Below are 12,840 nucleotides of genomic sequence, written 5' to 3'. Positions count from 1 at the left end.
TCTCTCATTCTGTCTCTCCACCATCTCTCACTCTCTCTCTCTCCCCTTCCGTGTCTCCCTCTGTCTCTCCACCGTCTCCTCACTCTATCTCTCCCTCCGTCTCTTCCTCCGTCTCTCTCCATCTCTCCACCGTCTCTCACTTTATCTCTCACTCTCTCTCTCCATCCGTGTCTCCCTCCGTCTCTCCCTCTGTCTCTCCACCGTCTCTCCCTCCGTCTCTCCCCCGTCTCTCCCTCTGTCTCTCCACTGTCTCTCACATTATCTCTCACTCTCTCTCTCCATCCGTGTCTCCCTCCGTCTCTCCCTCCGTCTCTCCACCGTCTCTCCACCTTCTCTCCCTCCGTCTCTCCCTCCGTCTCCCTCGTCTCTCCGCCGTCTCTCACTCCATCTCTCACTCCATCTTCTCTCTCTCTCATTCTGTCTCTCCACCATCTCTCACTCTATCTCTCACCTTCTCTCCTTCCGTATCTCCCTCTGTCTCTCCACCGTCTCTCACTCTCTCTCCCTCCGTCTCTCCCTCCGTCTCTCCTCTGTCTCATCCTCTGTCTCTCTCCGTCTCTCCACCGTCTCTCCACCATCTCTCCACCGTCTCCCCACCGTCTCTCCCTCCGTCTCTCCCCTCCGCTCTCCCTCCGTCTCTCCCTCCATCTCTCCTCCGTCTCTCCCTCGTCTCTCCACCGTCTCTCACTCCATCTCTCACTCCATCTCTCACTCTCTCTCCCCTCCGTCTCTCCCTCTGTCTCTCCACCGTCTCTCACTTTATCTCTCACTCTCTCTCCATCCGTGTCTCCCTCCGTCTCTCCTCCGTCTCTCCCACCGTATCTCCACCGTCTCTCCCTCCGTCTCTCCCTCCGTCTCTCCCTCCGTCTCTCCCTCCGTCTCTCCACCGTCTCTCCACCGTCTCTCCCTCTGTCTCTCCCTCCGTCTCTCCACCGTCTCTCCTCTGTCTCTCCCTCCGTCTCTCCCTCTCTCTTCACCGTCTCTCCCTCCGTCTCTCCCACCGTATCTCCACCGTCTCTCCCTCCGTCTCTCCCTCCGTCTCTCCCTCCGTCTCTCCCTCCGTCTCTCCACCGTCTCTCCACCGTCTCTCCCTCTGTCTCTCCCTCCGTCTCTCCACCGTCTCTCCCTCTGTCTCTCCCTCCGTCTCTCCCTCTCTCTTCACCGTCTCTCCCTCCATCTCTCCCTCCGTCTCTCCCTCTCTCTTCACCGTCTCTCCCTCTGTCTCTCCCTCCGTCTCTCCCTCCGTCTCTCCACCGTCTCTCCACCGTCTCTCCCTCCGTCTCTCCCTCCGTCTCTCCCTGCGTCTCTCCGCCGTCTCTCACTCCATCTCTCACTCTTTCTCTCATTCTGTCTCTCCACCATCTCTCACTCTCTCTCCTTCCGTATCTCCCTCTGTCTCTCCACCGTCTCTCACTCTATCTCTCCCTCCGTCTCTTCCTCCGTCTCTCCCTCCATCTCTCCACCGTCTCTCACTTTATCTCTCACTCTCTCTCTCTCCATCCGTGTCTCCCTCCGTCTCTCCCTCTGTCTCTCCACCGTCTCTCCCTCCGTCTCTCCCCCCGTCTCTCCCTCTGTCTCTCCACTGTCTCTCACATTATCTCTCACTCTCTCTCTCCATCCGTGTCTCCCTCCGTGTCTCCCTCCGTCTCTCCCTCCGTCTCTCCCTCCATCTCTCCCTCCGTCTCTCCACCGTCTCTTCCTCCGTCTCTCCCTCCGTCTCTCCCTCCGTCTCTCCACCGTCTCTCCACCATCTCTCCCTCCGTCTCTCCCTCCGTTTCTCCCTCCGTCTCTCCCTCCGTCTCTCCCTGCGTCTCTCCACCGTCTCTCACTCCATCTCTCCCTCCGTCTCTCCACCGTCTCCCCACCGTCTCTCCCTCCATCTCTCCCTCCGTCTCTCCCTCCATCTCTCCCTCCATCTCTCCCTGCGTCTCTCCACCGTCTCTCACTCCATCTCTCACTCCATCTCTCACTCTCTCTCCCCCTCCGTCTCTCCCTCTGTCTCTCCACCATCTCTCACTTTATCTCTCACTCTCTCTCTCCATCCGTGTCTCCCTCCGTCTCTCCCTCTGTCTCTCCACCGTCTCTCCCTCTGTCTCTCCCCCCATCTCTCCCTCTGTCTCTCACTCTCTCTCCATCCGTGTCTCCCTCCGTCTCTCCCTTTGTCTCTCCACCGTCTCTCCCTCCCTCTCTCCCTCCGTCTCTCCCTCTCTCTTCACCGTCTTACCCTCTGGCTCTCCACCATCTCTCCCTCCGTCTCTCCCTCCGTCTCTTCCTCCGTCTCTCCCTCCGTCTCTCCACCGTCTCTCCACCGTCTCTCCCTCTGTCTCTCCCTCCGTCTCTCCCTCCGTCTCTCTCTCCACAGTCTCTCCACAGTCTCTCCACCGTCTCTCCCTCTGTCTCTCCCTCCGTCTCCACCGTCTCTCCCTCTGTCTCTTCACCGTCTTTCCCTCTGGCTCTCCACCGTCTCTCCCTCCGTCTCTCCCTCCGTCTCTCCCTCCGTCTCTCCCTCCATCTCTCCCTCCGTCTCTCCACCGTCTCTCCACCTTCTCTCCCTCCGTCTCTCCCTCCGTCTCCTGCGTCTCTCCCTCCGTCTCTCCTCCATCTCTCACTCCATCTCTCACTCTCTCTCTCATTCTGTCTCTCCACCATCTCTCACTCTATCTCTCACTCTCTCTCCCCTTCCGTATCTCCCTCTGTCTCTCCACCGTCTCTCCTCTCTCTCTCCCTCCGTCTCTCCCCTCCGTCTCTCCCTCCGTCTCTCCCTCTGTCTCATCCTCTGTCTCTCCCTCCGTCTCTCCACCGTCTCTCACTCCATCTCTCCCTCCGTCTCTCCACCGTCTCCCCACCGTCTCTCCCTCCATCTCTCCCTCCGTCTCTCCCTCCATCTCTCCCTCCATCTCTCCCTGCGTCTCTCCACCGTCTCTCACTCCATCTCTCACTCCATCTCTCACTCTCTCTCCCCCTCCGTCTCTCCCTCTGTCTCTCCACCATCTCTCACTTTATCTCTCACTCTCTCTCTCCATCCGTGTCTCCCTCCGTCTCTCCCTCTGTCTCTCCACCGTCTCTCCCTCTGTCTCTCCCCCCATCTCTCCCTCTGTCTCTCACTCTCTCTCCATCCGTGTCTCCCTCCGTCTCTCCCTTTGTCTCTCCACCGTCTCTCCCTCCCTCTCTCCCTCCGTCTCTCCCTCTCTCTTCACCGTCTTACCCTCTGGCTCTCCACCATCTCTCCCTCCGTCTCTCCCTCCGTCTCTTCCTCCGTCTCTCCCTCCGTCTCTCCACCGTCTCTCCACCGTCTCTCCCTCTGTCTCTCCCTCCGTCTCTCCCTCCGTCTCTCTCTCCACAGTCTCTCCACAGTCTCTCCACCGTCTCTCCCTCTGTCTCTCCCTCCGTCTCTCCACCGTCTCTCCCTCTGTCTCTTCACCGTCTTTCCCTCTGGCTCTCCACCGTCTCTCCCTCCGTCTCTCCCTCCGTCTCTCCCTCCGTCTCTCCCTCCATCTCTCCCTCCGTCTCTCCACCGTCTCTCCACCTTCTCTCCCTCCGTCTCTCCCTCCGTCTCTCCCTGCGTCTCTCCGCCGTCTCTCACTCCATCTCTCACTCCATCTCTCACTCTCTCTCTCATTCTGTCTCTCCACCATCTCTCACTCTATCTCTCACTCTCTCCCCTTCCGTATCTCCCTCTGTCTCTCCACCGTCTCTCACTCTCTCTCCCTCCGTCTCTCCCTCCGTCTCTCCCTCCGTCTCTCCCTCTGTCTCATCCTCTGTCTCTCCCTCCGTCTCTCCACCGTCTCTCCACCATCTCTCCACCGTCTCCCCACCGTCTCTCCCTCCATCTCTCCCTCCAACTCTCCCTCCGTCTCTCCCTCCATCTCTCCCTCCGTCTCTCCCTGCGTCTCTCCACCGTCTCTCACTCCATCTCTCACTCCATCTCTCACTCTCTCTCCCCCTCCGTCTCTCCCTCTGTCTCTCCACCGTCTCTCACTTTATCTCTCACTCTCTCTCCATCCGTGTCTCCTCCGTCTCTCCTCTGTCTCTCCACCGTCTCTCCCTCCGTCTCTCCCCCCGTCTCTCCCTCTGTCTCTCCACCGTCTCTCACTCTATCTCTCACTCTCTCTCCCCCTCCGTATCTCACTCTGTCTCTCCAACGTCTCTCACTCTATCTCTCACTCTCTCTCCATCCGTGTCTCCCTCCGTCTCTCCCTCTGTCTCTCCACCGTCTCTCCCTCCGTCTCTCCCTCCGTCTCTCCCTCTGGCTCTCCACCGTCTCTCCCTCCGTCTCTCCCTCCGTCTCTCCCTCCGTCTCTCCCTCCGTCTCTCCCTCCATCTCTCCCTCCGTCTCTCCACCGTCTCTCCCTCCGTCTCTCCCTCCGTCTCTCCCTCCGTCTCTCCACCGTCTCTCCACCGTCTCTCCCTCCGTCTCTCCCTCCGTTTCTCCCTCCGTCTCTCCCTCCGTCTCTCCCTGCGTCTCTCCACCGTCTCTCACTCCATCTCTCCCTCCGTCTCTCCACCGTCTCCCCACCGTCTCTCCCTCCATCTCTCCCTCCGTCTCTCCCTCCATCTCTCCCTCCGTCTCTCCCTGCGTCTCTCCACCGTCTCTCACTCCATCTCTCACTCCATCTCTCACTCTCTCTCCCCCTCCGTCTCTCCCTCTGTCTCTCCACCGTCTCTCACTTTATCTCTCACTCTCTCTCCATCCGTGTCTCCTCCGTCTCTCCTCTGTCTCTCCACCGTCTCTCCCTCTGTCTCTCCCCCCATCTCTCCCTCTGTCTCTCACTCTCTCTCCATCCGTGTCTCCATCCGTCTCTCCCTCTGTCTCTCCACCGTCTCTCCCTCCCTCTCTCCCTCCGTCTCTCCCTCTCTCTTCACCGTCTTACCCTCTGGCTCTCCACCATCTCTCCCTCCGTCTCTCCCTCCGTCTCTTCCTCTGTCTCTCCACCGTCTCTCCACCGTCTCTCCCTCTGTCTCTCCCTCCGTCTCTCCCTCCGTCTCTCTCTCCACAGTCTCTCCACAGTCTCTCCACCGTCTCTCCCTCTGTCTCTCCCTCCGTCTCTCCACCGTCTCTCCCTCTGTCTCTTCACCGTCTCTCCCTCTGGCTCTCCACCGTCTCTCCCTCCGTCTCTCCCTCCGTCTCTCCCTCCGTCTCTCCCTCCGTCTCTCCACCGTCTCTCCACCTTCTCTCCCTCCGTCTCTCCCTCCGTCTCTCCCTGCGTCTCTCCGCCGTCTCTCACTCCATCTCTCACTCCATCTCTCACTCTCTCTCTCAGTCTGTCTCTCCACCATCTCTCACTCTATCTCTCACTCTCTCTCCCCTTCCGTATCTCCCTCTGTCTCTCCACCGTCTCTCACTCTCTCCCTCCGTCTCTCCTCTGTCTCTCCCTCCGTCTCTCCCTCTGTCTCTCCCTCCGTCTCTCCCTCCGTCTCTCCACCGTCTCTCCACCATCTCTCCACCGTCTCCCCACCGTCTCTCCCTCCGTCTCTCCCTCCAACTCTCCCTCCGTCTCTCCCTCCATCTCTCCCTCCGTCTCTCCCTGCGTCTCTCCACCGTCTCTCACTCCATCTCTCACTCCATCTCTCACTCTCTCTCCCCCTCCGTCTCTCCCTCTGTCTCTCCACCGTCTCTCACTTTATCTCTCACTCTCTCTCTCCATCCGTGTCTCCCTCCGTCTCTCCCTCTGTCTCTCCACCGTCTCTCCCTCCGTCTCTCCCCCCATCTCTCCCTCTGTCTCTCCACCGTCTCTCACTCTATCTCTCCCTCCCTCTCTCCCTCCGTCTCTCCCTCCGTCTCTCCCTCCGTCTCTCCCTCCGTCTCTCCCTCCGTCTCTCCACCGTCTCTCCACCTTCTCTCCCTCCGTCTCTCCCTCCGTCTCTCCCTGCGTCTCTCCGCCGTCTCTCACTCCATCTCTCACTCCATCTCTCACTCTCTCTCTCATTCTGTCTCTCCACCATCTCTCACTCTATCTCTCACTCTCTCTCCCCTTCCGTATCTCCCTCTGTCTCTCCACCGTCTCTCACTCTCTCTCCCTCCGTCTCTCCCTCCGTCTCTCCCTCCGTCTCTCCCTCTGTCTCTCCCTCCGTCTCTCCCTCCGTCTCTCCACCGTCTCTCCACCATCTCTCCACCGTCTCCCCACCGTCTCTCCCTCCGTCTCTCCCTCCAACTCTCCCTCCGTCTCTCCCTCCGTCTCTTCCTCCGTCTCTCCCTCCATCTCTCCACCGTCTCTCACTTTATCTCTCACTCTCTCTCTCCATCCGTGTCTCCCTCCGTCTCTCCCTCTGTCTCTCCACCGTCTCTCCCTCTGTCTCTCCCCCGTCTCTCTCTCTGTCTCTCCACTGTCTCTCACATTATCTCTCACTCTCTCTCTCCATCCGTGTCTCCCTCCGTCTCTCCCTCCGTCTCTCCCTCCGTCTCTCCCTCCATCTCTCCCTCCGTCTCTCCACCGTCTCTCCCTCCGTCTCTCCCTCTGTCTCTCCCTCCGTCTCTCCACCGTCTCTCCACCATCTCTCCCTCCGTCTCTCCCTCCGTTTCTCCCTCCGTCTCTCCCTCCGTCTCTCCCTGCGTCTCTCCACCGTCTCTCACTCCATCTCTCCCTCCGTCTCTCCACCGTCTCCCCACCGTCTCTCCCTCCATCTCTCCCTCCGTCTCTCCCTCCATCTCTCCCTCCATCTCTCCCTGCGTCTCTCCACCGTCTCTCACTCCATCTCTCACTCCATCTCTCACTCTCTCTCCCCCTCCGTCTCTCCCTCTGTCTCTCCACCATCTCTCACTTTATCTCTCCTCTCTCTCTCCATCCGTGTCTCCCTCCGTCTCTCCCTCTGTCTCTCCACCGTCTCTCCCTCTGTCTCTCCCCCATCTCTCCCTCTGTCTCTCACTCTCTCTCCATCCGTGTCTCCCTCCGTCTCTCCCTCTGTCTCTCCACCGTCTCTCCCTCCCTCTCTCCCTCCGTCTCTCCCTCTCTCTTCACCGTCTTACCCTCTGGCTCTCCACCATCTCTCCCTCCGTCTCTCCCTCCATCTCTCACTCCATCTCTCACTCTCTCTCTCAGTCTGTCTCTCCACCATCTCTCACTCTATCTCTCACTCTCTCTCCCCTTCCGTATCTCCCTCTGTCTCTCCACCGTCTCTCACTCTCTCTCCCTCCGTCTCTCCCTCCGTCTCTCCCTCCGTCTCTCCCTCTGTCTCTCCCTCCGTCTCTCCCTCCGTCTCTCCACCGTCTCTCCACCATCTCTCCACCGTCTCCCCACCGTCTCTCCCTCCGTCTCTCCCTCCAACTCTCCCTCCGTATCTCCCTCCATCTCTCCCTCCGTCTCTCCCTGCGTCTCTCCACCGTCTCTCACTCCATCTCTCACTCCATCTCTCACTCTCTCTCCCCCTCCGTCTCTCCCTCTGTCTCTCCACCGTCTCTCACTTTATCTCTCACTCTCTCTCTCCATCCGTGTCTCCCTCCGTCTCTCCCTCTGTCTCTCCACCGTCTCTCCCTCCGTCTCTCCCCCCGTCTCTCCCTCTGTCTCTCCACCGTCTCTCACTCTATCTCTCCCTCCCTCTCTCCCTCCGTCTCTCCCTCCGTCTCTCCCTCCGTCTCTCCCTCCGTCTCTCCACCGTCTCTCCCTCCATCTCTCCCTCCGTCTCTCCATGCGTCTCTCCACCGTCTCTCACTCCGTCTCTCCCTCCGTCTCTCCCTCCGTCTCTCTCTCCACAGTCTCTCCACAGTCTCTCCACCGTCTCTCCCTCTGTCTCTCCCTCCGTCTCTCCACCGTCTCTCCCTCTGTCTCTCCCTCCGTCTCTCCCTCTCTCTTCACCGTCTCTCCCTCTGGCTCTCCACCGTCTCTCCACCGTCTCTCCCTCTGTCTCTCCCTCCGTCTCTCCACCGTCTCTCCCTCTGTCTCTCCCTCCGTCTCTCCCTCTCTCTTCACCGTCTCTCCCTCCGTCTCTCCCACCGTATCTCCACCGTCTCTCCCTCCGTCTCTCCCTCCGTCTCTCCCTCCGTCTCTCCCTCCGTCTCTCCACCGTCTCTCCACCGTCTCTCCACCGTCTCTCCCTCTGTCTCTCCCTCCGTCTCTCCACCGTCTCTCCCTCTGTCTCTCCCTCCGTCTCTCCCTCTCTCTTCACCGTCTCTCCCTCCGTCTCTCCCTCCGTCTCTCCCTCTCTCTTCACCGTCTCTCCCTCTGTCTCTCCCTCCGTCTCTCCCTCCGTCTCTCCACCGTCTCTCCACTGTCTCTCCCTCCGTCTCTCCCTCCGTCTCTCCCTGCGTCTCTCCGCCGTCTCTCACTCCATCTCTCACTCTTTCTCTCATTCTGTCTCTCCACCATCTCTCACTCTCTCTCCCCTTCCGTATCTCCCTCTGTCTCTCCACCGTCTCTCACTCTATCTCTCCCTCCGTCTCTTCCTCCGTCTCTCCCTCCATCTCTCCACCGTCTCTCACTTTATCTCTCACTCTCTCTCTCCATCCGTGTCTCCCTCCGTCTCTCCCTCTGTCTCTCCACCGTCTCTCCCTCCGTCTCTCCCCCCGTCTCTCCCTCTGTCTCTCCACCATCTCTCCCTCCGTCTCTCCCTCCGTCTCTCCCACCGTCTCTCCCTCCGTCTCTCCCACCGTCTCTCCCTCCGTCTCTCCCTCCGTCTCTCCACCGTCTCTCCACCGTCTCTCCCTCCGTCTCTCCCTCCGTCTCTCTCTCCACAGTCTCTCCACAGTCTCTCCACCGTCTCTCCCTCTGTCTCTCCCTCCGTCTCTCCACCGTCTCTCCCTCTGTCTCTCCCTCCGTCTCTCCCTCTCTCTTCACCGTCTCTCCCTCTGGCTCTCCACCGTCTCTCCCTCCGTCTCTCCCTCCGTCTCTCCCTCCGTCTCTCCCTCCGTCTCTCCACCGTCTCTCCACCTTCTCTCCCTCCGTCTCTCCCTCCATCTCTCCGCCGTCTCTCACTCCATCTCTCACTCCATCTCTCACTCTCTCTCTCATTCTGTCTCTCCACCATCTCTCACTCTATCTCTCACTCTCTCTCCCCTTCCGTATCTCCCTCTGTCTCTCCACCGTCTCTCACTCTCTCTCCCCTTCCGTATCTCCCTCTGTCTCTCCACCGTCTCTCACTCTATCTCTCCCTCCGTCTCTTCCTCCGTCTCTCCCTCCATCTCTCCACCGTCTCTCACTTTATCTCTCACTCTCTCTCTCCATCCTTGTCTCCCTCCGTCTCTCCCTCTGTCTCTCCACCGTCTCTCCCTCCGTCTCTCCCCCCGTCTCTCCCTCTGTCTCTCCACTGTCTCTCACATTATCTCTCACTCTCTCTCTCCATCCGTGTCTCCCTCCGTCTCTCCCTCCGTCTCTCCCTCCGTCTCTCCCTCCATCTCTCCCTCCGTCTCTCCACCGTCTCTCCCTCCGTCTCTCCCTCCGTCTCTCCCTCCGTCTCTCCCTCCGTCTCTCCACCGTCTCTCCACCATCTCTCCCTCCGTCTCTCCCTCCGTTTCTCCCTCCGTCTCTCCCTCCGTCTCTCCCTGCGTCTCTCCACCGTCTCTCACTCCATCTCTCCCTCTGTCTCTCCACCGTCTCCCCACCATCTCTCCCTCCATCTCTCCCTCCATCTCTCCCTCCATCTCTCCCTCCGTCTCTCCCTGCGTCTCTCCACCGTCTCTCACTCCATCTCTCACTCCATCTCTCACTCTCTCTCCCCCTCCGTCTCTCCCTCTGTCTCTCCACCGTCTCTCACTCCATCTCTCCCTCTGTCTCTCCCTCCGTCTCTCCACCGTCTCTCCCTCTGTCTCTCCCTCCGTCTCTCCCTCTCTCTTCACCGTCTCTCCCTCCGTGTCTCCCTCCGTCTCTCCCTGTCTCTTCACCGTCTCTCCCTCTCCCTCTCTCCCTCCGTCCCTCTCCCTCCGTCTCTCCACCGTCTCTCCACTGTCTCTCCCTCCGTCTCTCCCTCCGTCTCTCCCTCCGTCTCTCCGCCGTCTCTCACTCCATCTCTCACTCTTTCTCTCATTCTGTCTCTCCACCATCTCTCCGTCTCTCCCCTTCCGTATCTCCCTCTGTCTCTCCACCGTCTCTCACTCTATCTCTCCCTCCGTCTCTTCCTCCGTCTCTCTCCTCCATCTCTCCCTCCGTCTCTCACTTTATCTCTCACTCTCTCTCTCCATCCGTGTCTCCCTCCGTCTCTCCCTCTGTCTCTCCACCGTCTCTCCCTCCGTCTCTCCCCCGTCTCTCCCTCTGTCTCTCCACCATCTCTCCCTCCGTCTCTCCCTCCGTCTCTCCACCGTCTCTCCCTCCGTCTCTCCCACCGTCTCTCCCTCCGTCTCTCCCTCCGTCTCTCCCACCGTCTCTCCACCGTCTCTCCCTCCGTCTCTCCCTCCGTCTCTCCCTCCGTCTCTCTCTCCACAGTCTCTCCACAGTCTCTCCTCCGTCTCTCCCTCTGTCTCTCCCTCCGTCTCTCCCCGTCTCTCCCTCTGTCTCTCCCTCCTCCTCCCTCTCTCTTCACCGTCTCTCCCTCTGGCTCTCCACCGTCTCTCCCTCCGTCTCTCCCTCCGTCTCTCCCTCCGTCTCTCCCCTCCGTCTCTCCACCGTCTCTCACCTTCTCTCCCTCCGTCTCTCCCTCCATCTCTCCACCGTCTCTCACTCCATCTCTCACTCCATCTCTCACTCTCTCTCTCATTCTGTCTCTCCACCATCTCTCACTCTATCTCTCACTCTCTCTCCCCTTCCGTATCTCCCTCTGTCTCTCCACCGTCTCTCACTCTCTCTCCCCTTCCGTATCTCCCTCTGTCTCTCCACCGTCTCTCACTCTATCTCTCCCTCCGTCTCTTCCTCCGTCTCTCCCTCCATCTCTCCACCGTCTCTCACTTTATCTCTCCTCTCTCTCTCCATCCTTGTCTCCTCCGTCTCTCCCTCTGTCTCTCCACCGTCTCTCCCTCCGTCTCTCCCCCGTCTCTCCCTCTGTCTCTCCACTGTCTCTCACATTATCTCTCACTCTCTCTCTCCATCCGTGTCTCCCTCCGTCTCTCCCTCCGTCTCTCCCTCCGTCTCTCCCTCCTCCTCTCCCCTCCTCCGTCTCTCCACCGTCTCTCCCTCCGTCTCTCCCTCCGTCTCTCCCTCCGTCTCTCCCTCCGTCTCTCCACCGTCTCTCCACCATCTCTCCCTCCGTCTCTCCCTCCGTTTCTCCCTCCGTCTCTCCCTCCGTCTCTCCCTGCGTCTCTCCACCGTCTCTCACTCCATCTCTCCCTCTGTCTCTCCACCGTCTCCCCACCATCTCTCCCTCCATCTCTCCCTCCATCTCTCCCTCCATCTCTCCCTCCGTCTCTCCCTGCGTCTCTCCACCGTCTCTCACTCCATCTCTCACTCCATCTCTCACTCTCTCTCCCCCTCCGTCTCTCCCTCTGTCTCTCCACCGTCTCTCACTTTATCTCTCACTCTCTCTCTCCATCCGTGTCTCCCTCCGTCTCTCCCTCTGTCTCTCCACCGTCTCTCCCTCTGTCTCTCCCCCCGTCTCTCCCTCTGTCTCTCACTCTCTCTCCATCCGTGTCTCCCTCCGTCTCTCCCTCTGTCTCTCCACCGTCTCTCCCTCCCTCTCTCCCTCCGTCTCTCCCTCTCTCTTCACCGTCTTACCCTCTGGCTCTCCACCATCTCTCCCTCCGTCTCTCCCTCCGTCTCTTCCTCCGTCTCTCCCTCCGTCTCTCCACCGTCTCTCCACCGTCTCTCCCTCCGTCTCTCCCTCCGTCTCTCCCTCCGTCTCTCTCTCCACAGTCTCTCCACAGTCTCTCCACCGTCTCTCCCTCTGTCTCTCCCTCCGTCTCTCCACCGTCTCTCCCTCTGTCTCTCCCTCCGTCTCTCCCTCTCTCTTCACCGTCTCTCCCTCTGGCTCTCCACCGTCTCTCCCTCCGTCTCTCCCTCCGTCTCTCCCTCCGTCTCTCCCTCCGTCTCTCCCTCCGTCTCTCCACCGTCTCTCCACCTTCTCTCCCTCCGTCTCTCCCTCCGTCTCTCCCTGCGTCTCTCCGCCGTCTCTCACTCCATCTCTCACTCCATCTCTCACTCTCTCTCTCATTCTGTGTCTCCACCATCTCTCACTCTATCTCTCACTCTCTCTCCCCTTCCGTATCTCCCTCTGTCTCTCCACCGTCTCTCACTCTCTCTCCCTCCGTCTCTCCCTCCGTCTCTCCCTCCGTCTCTCCCTCTGTCTCTCCCTCCGTCTCTCCCTCCGTCTCTCCACCGTCTCTCCACCATCTCTCCACCGTCTCCCCACCGTCTCTCCCTCCGTCTCTCCCTCCATCTCTCCCTCCGTCTCTCCCTGCGTCTCTCCACCGTCTCTCACTCCATCTCTCACTCCATCTCTCACTCTCTCTCCCCCTCCGTCTCTCCCTCTGTCTCTCCACCGTCTCTCACTTTATCTCTCACTCTCTCTCTCCACCCGTGTCTCCCTCCGTCTCTCCCTCTGTCTCTCCACCGTCTCTCCCTCCGTCTCTCCCCCGTCTCTCCCTCTGTCTCTCCACCGTCTCTCACTCTATCTCTCACTCTCTCTCCCCCTCCGTCTCTCCCTCTGTCTCTCCAACGTCTCTCACTCTATCTCTCACTCTCTCTCCATCCGTGTCTCCCTCCGTCTCTCCCTCTGTCTCTCCACCGTCTCTCCCTCCGTCTCTCCCTCCGTCTCTCCCTCTGGCTCTCCACCGTCTCTCCCTCCGTCTCTCCCTCCATCTCTCCCTCCGTCTCTCCCTCCGTCTCTCCCTCCGTCTCTCCCATCTCCGTCTCTCCCTCCGTCTCTCCCTCCGTCCGTCTCTCTCCCTCCGTCTCTCCCTCCGTCTCTCCACCGTCTCTCCTCTGTCTCTCCCTCCGTCTCTCCCTCCGTCTCCCTCCTCCCTACGTCTCTCCGCCGTCTCTCACT

This window comes from Oncorhynchus gorbuscha, linkage group LG09 (assembly GCF_021184085.1).
Source record: "Oncorhynchus gorbuscha isolate QuinsamMale2020 ecotype Even-year linkage group LG09, OgorEven_v1.0, whole genome shotgun sequence".
Lineage (NCBI taxonomy): Eukaryota > Metazoa > Chordata > Actinopteri > Salmoniformes > Salmonidae > Oncorhynchus > Oncorhynchus gorbuscha.
This window is presented reverse-complemented; position numbering follows the sequence as displayed.